This window comes from Mus caroli, chromosome 9, assembly GCF_900094665.2.
Source record: "Mus caroli chromosome 9, CAROLI_EIJ_v1.1, whole genome shotgun sequence".
NCBI lineage: Eukaryota > Metazoa > Chordata > Mammalia > Rodentia > Muridae > Mus > Mus caroli.
In genome coordinates this window covers 85,381,668-85,387,962 of record NC_034578.1, presented here as the reverse complement: position 1 = coordinate 85,387,962, position 6,295 = coordinate 85,381,668, and positions in this window count along the sequence as shown.

Here is a 6,295-nt window from a genome sequence, read left to right as displayed (position 1 = left end):
CCATTAAGACCTTCATGAGTTATGTGCAGAGGAGGTACTATGTCCGCTCCAAACACAAGGAAAGTGAAGTCCAGAGTGGTTCCATCAACAGCACATACCCTAAGTGCCAGAGACAGGATTTGAAGCCAGATGTGCTGTCATTAGCCTAGTAATGTTCTACTACAAAGATCAATAAACTTTGCCTATAAAAGGACAAATAGCAAGTATTTTAGGTGTTGGTGAACCATAGGGTCTTTGAACCACAGGGTCTTCTTTTTCTGTGTGTAGATTTCACATGTACATATGAGTGTTCAAATGTGTGTGGTCACAAGTATGTTTGTGTATACACTTGCACCTGTGTGAGCATATAGAGACCTGAGGCTGACATTACTTCCCATTTTATTCATTGAGGCAGTAAGCCAAGAGTTCATCAATATAGCTACTCTGGCTAGCTGATTTATTCCAGGGATACTCTGCCCTCCATTCTACGCACAGGAATTTTAGGCAGGCTTCAGCCACCCACCTGGCATTTGGGTTCGGGAGATTCGAACTGATGCTCACACTGGTACAGCAACTGTTTAAACTGCTGACTCATCTCCCTGACTCCATAAACTCTTCTTTTTAGAATCATGCCTGTAGGAAGAAAAACTGACCTGCACAAAACTATAAACAAGTCAGTATGCCTTCTGATAAAATTGTATTCACAAAATGAAGTAGAGACAGATTAGGGATAGCTCAGTTGGTACAATGATTGCCTGGCATGCACCAAGCCTTGGGTTTACTACTCAACATGATATAAAACTAGGCATTGAGGAACATGCATAAAATCCTATACTCTTAGTAATCTAGGGGTAGGGCTGGAGGATAGGAAATTCAAGGTAATCGTTAGTAATATAGCAAGTCTGAGGCCAGCCCAGGATGTAAGACCCTGTCTCAAAAGAAAAAAAACAAAAACAAAAACAAAAAATAAAAAACAAAGAAACAAGGAGACAGTGCTATTGGTCCCACCAACATTTTTCTGCCTCCTACTATATACTGTTATCTTGGTTATCCCTAGTTGTTTACTTGATATAGTCTAGCACCAGCAGAAAGAAGCCTCAATTGAGGAACTGACTAGGTAGGATTAGCATGTCAATGTACAGAACTAGGACCAGCCCATTGTGTGTACCACCAGTTTTAGGTAGGTGATTCCAGGCTTTATGAGAAAGCTAGCTAAGCATAGTCCTACACACATGCCAGNAAAAAGTGTTCCTTCCTGGTTCCACTTCAAGCTCCTACGTGAGTCCCTACCTCAACATCCTTCAATGATTGACTGTAATCTGTAAGCTGAAATAAACAGGTTTTCCTCTTAAGGTACTTTGGGTCATGGGGTTTATCACAATAACTGATTGAAAGTACAACTTTTAAGCACCATTCTTTCTTTATAGTCTTAATGAATTTGCTGACAATTGAACTGTCATAAAAAAAAAATAGACTCATGTATTCATTTAACCCCACCCCCCTGCTTCTTTCCAGGGTCCCACTATGAAGCNCCGACTGGCCTGATATTCACTATGTAGGCCATGATGACTTAAACTCACAGAGATCCATGGGCCTCTGGTCCCCCAGTGAAAATGTTAAAGNCATGCATGCCATGCCCAACCAAGAGTCCATTCATTTTAAAGAAAGAGAAAGATGGGAATGGGAGAGATAGCTCAGTTGGTTGATAGAAATTAGCATCTGTCTGTTGGTGCAGTTATTGGAAGTTAGATGGTATACTATTGCATTTTTTTTAAAAATCCCCAATATCAACAGGGATGGCTATTAGGTCAAACACAGAGGTAGGTAATAAGTGATTATTAAGGGAATAAAGATAGTCCAGGATATTTAGGTCTTTACCTAAAACATCACAGCTATCTACAATCACAGAAGTTCAAATCTGTTTATCAGCCTTCAAAATTGNTAAGACAATAGCTTTTGTTCCCTGAGGGAACATCCTTTTACAGGCATGACCATACAAAGTTAGCTTAAAATACATATTGAAATACTTTAATGAATGTCCTTACTATGACATCAAATCTTAAGAGAGGTATCTTAGGGTTTTTTTTTTCACCACAATATTATATTTTATAAAAACTAAGATGCCAGAAAGTTTTAAGTGCACAATTATTTTGTTAACCACAAAGAAAGAATCCTCCCCTGTGTAAACTAACTCATGAGACATAAAATATAAGGCATAATCTAATTTCAGATGTGTTTAAGCATTAGGNGCAGGAAATCAATCAAAATCTCTCACTTTTGAATTGAGAGATTGAATATTAAGGNAGACAATAACCAGGCCACAGACAAAAATGGAACAGCTTGTAGAGCTTACAGACCTGTCAAGCAGACCATACCCCATGCAACAACTATTCCTACCTTGTTGTCAGGTCTTGTTGATGACCAACATCTTCCTTAACTCCCAACCTGCTTCTAATTTAGGAAGAGTCAGGTATGTATAACTCCATCCTCACCCATTATGGGTCCTTGGAGAGCCTGTAGCTTCTCCATACCACTGCCCTCTAAGCAGGGCACACTGGACATGTTTATCCTCTCCCTCTATAAAGCTTTGCCACTGCTGTTNCTGTCTTGAGTCTGCCAAATGCAAGTGATAGCAGCCGACTTTGTNCTTGTCTGCTCAGGATGGATAGCCTTAGCTTCTTCTCATTGATCCATCCTTACTCATTTTCACAGAATGAGTGATTTCACATGGTATACTCCAAACTGCAGCATCATTACTCAGCAAAATTACCTTCTGGATAATGGGAACAACTGGGAGACGGTTAAGAGAAAGAAACAATTGATCATAACAGCAGCAGCAGGACCACTTGAATGTAACCTGAGATAGAGTTGTGGAGAGATTACAAAAGTATGAATATAGGCAAAATCTAAATAAAAAACAAAACCAGAAACCTCTGCGGCAAAATCAAAACTGATAAAGAAAAAAAACAAAAATAAAGGACAGTCAGGATGAGAACACCAAGGGAATCCAAAGATTTCAAACCTGGTCAGACCCATGGCCCCCAAAAGATCATACTGAGAGGCTCTGTCAGAGNCAGATCAATACTGATGCAGATGTACATAGNCAAACATTGGACTGAGCATGGAGACCATAATGGGGAAGTTAGGGCAAGGACTGAAGGAGCTGAAGGAGCTGAAGGGCTTTGCATCCCCATAGGAAGAACAACAATATCAACCAACCAGACCCCCCAAAGCTCCCAGGGACTAAACCATCAACCAGAGAGTACACAGGGGGTACCCATGGCTCCATCTGGATATGTAACAGAGAAGTACCTTATCTGGCATCTTTGGGAGGGGAGTCCCTTGGTCCTGTGGAGTTTTGATACACCAGCATAGGGGACTGCTAGGCTGCTGAGGCAGAAGTGAGTGGGCGGGTGGGGGAGCACCCTCATAGAGGCAGGGGGAGGGAGGAGGAGATTGTTTGTGGAGGGGAAACTGGAAAGGGGGAATAACACTTGAAATGTAAATAAATAAAATAACCAATACAAAATGAAAAAAATGTGAAATAAAATTAAGAGCATTGTGAAGACAAAAGAAAATCAAATTGCAACCTTAAGAAGTCAGAACAGGGAGCAAGTTCTACTGCATAGAAGAATTAAGTGGAAGATACTTTAAGAACATTCTCTTTAACATGAGGAACAGCTGAAGGTGAGCATAGGACACAGTGTGGAACAGTGTATTATATACATTTCAAGGGAATAAATATGACGCAAAGGAGGCTGGAGTGATTGGTTAACGGGTAAAGGCATTTGTACTGGAACCCATTACAGGTGAAAAGAGACAAGTGACCCAGAAAAGTCATCCTCTGACTGGCACACNTGCACCTTGGTACATGTGTACACATACACACAGAAAGTGATGTATATTTTTTAAAAAAATTAAAGATATGGCATCAATTGATACAGTTGGATATGACCCTTTCCAGAATATCTCAGCTGCTTCTAGGCTCTATTTAGTTCAGTATCTCTTGGATACCATCCAATGAGATGTAATGAAATTGATTTAATACTGAGAGAGTTCAGAATATGTCACCTCAAATGTGACCCTTTAGTATGTTGGTTATTTTGAGATAATGCATTTAAAAGACAGCAGGTACAAAAGAAATCTTCTTCCTTCTTCTTCTTCTTCTTCTTCTTCTTCTTCTTCTTCTTCTTCCTCCTCCTCCTCCTCCTCCTCTTCTTTTTCTTCCTTTTTCTTCCTTCTTCTTCTTCTTCTTCTTCTTCTTCTTCTTCTTCCTCCTCCTCCTCCTCTTCCTTCTTCTTCTTCTTCCTCTTCTTCTCCTCCTCCTCCTTCCTCCTTCTCCTCTTCCTCCTCCTCCTCCTCCTTCATTCCTCCTTCTCTTCTTTTTCTTCTTCCTTTTCTTCTTCACCTCCTCCTACTTCTTCCCCCTGCCTCCTCCTTGTTCTTCCCTTTCTTCAAAACAAGAGATAAAATCTCCACATGAAATACTCTTCTCTAGACCACAAGGAAGTATAAAGTTGTAGCGAAAGGAAAAATTCACAAACAAAACTTGTTGTACCAAGCCGTATCTTTCCAGTCAGCTTCTTCACATGATGAACTGCCCTAGACAAAGCCTGTTTGNCTCATCACAATTTTCTATGTTTTGTCTAATAGAGAATACAAGTATTCACCTTTTAACTGGCTCTCTGGGTCTTTCTTTCCTTATGAAGGGCACTGCGGCATGTAAGACTCATTAAATACATTTGAATGTCTTTATTATCCTGAACTGTTGTATCAATTTAATTCTCAGTCCCAAGCACCTCTCCTCCTATAATAAGCAAGAGGGAAAGAATAAAAATTTGCCTCCTTCATACTAAGAATATAATCTCATCTTGAAGGCTAGAATAAAATAGTCATTTGTCTGGTCCCTTCACCTCACAAATGTCCCATCATACTTTTCTGTGGCATGACTGATGAAATGACTCAGAAATGACTAGGCATGTCTCTGGATATAAAGTTCTTGATAAGTGTGCAGGAGATTGGAGAATTCGAGTCCCCTCCATTGAGTTCACCCTTAAAAACCTCAGGGAGCCAAGTGTAATTAAGCAACATTAATTAGAATACTAAAGATCAAACCAGGGCAACCACAGGAGGGACAATGGAACAGCATCAAAAAGATGGAGAATAACGAAAATAGCAGCAATCAGTGGTCATGAAAGCCATGGAGGCTGACAGCTCAGCTGGAACACCTTTAGAGGAAAGAGTCATGAATACACACCAGGAAGAAAGATNAATAAGCATGGCGATAAGAAGAAGAGTTCAATGGCTTCACAGATCACCTCTCTCTATCAATGGGTGTCTGAGAAGCTCCTAGGCTTTGTACATCAAAAATATGTTTAAATCTTCAAATGCTTTTTAATAGCTGAGATTACATTTTAATAAATTATATTGATAACCTAATGTCTCTCTTTCATCATGGCCAACACAAATGTTTTCTACTTTGACAATGAAGGTGCTCTACTAAAATTTGTCAAAAATATTTTTTAATATAATGGACTTTAGAAATTTCTATCTATATGGAACACACTATTAATTTTACAGTTTAATATGCTGCGGCATGGTCTTGGTGTTTGAGTTGCTTGTAGTAGTATTGAGGATCAAATCCTGGCCCCNGAGAATGGTAAGCAAAAATTCTACCACTAAGCTGCAGCCTGGGCCTTTGAGAATTTTTAATTAAAAAGAAAAAGAAGTGTATCATTATAGAATGATTCTCTCAAACATACTCCCCCATTCCAATGTCCATTACATGTAAAAATAAAGTTCTTATTTCTACCTTCATCGATGTTATGCGTGGTAGGTAGTTTGAAAGAAACTACCAAATAGGCTCATAAATTTGAATACTTAGTTATCAGGGAGTGCTATATTTGAAAGGACTAGGAGGTCTGGCCTTATTGGAGTAGGTATGGCCGTATTAGAAGAAGTGTGTTGATAGGGGTGGGCTTTGAGGTTTCAAGAGCCTAAGCTGGGAATGTTACTCTCTCTTCCTGTTGCCTGAGGATTAAGATGTAGATTTCTCAGCTACTTCTCCACCACCATGTCTGCCTGCATGCAGCCATACTCCTCACCATAATGATAATAGACTAAACCTCTGAAACTGTAAGCAAGCCCTCAATTCAACTGTTTCCTTTATAGTTTTGTGGTCCCGGTTTCTTTTAACAACAAAAGCACACTGGTTGAGACTGTATGCTTCCATCCTTTTTTTTGTTAGATATTTTCTTTATTTACACTTCAAATGTTATCCCCTTTCCTAGTTTCCCCTCCAAAAATCCCCTATCCC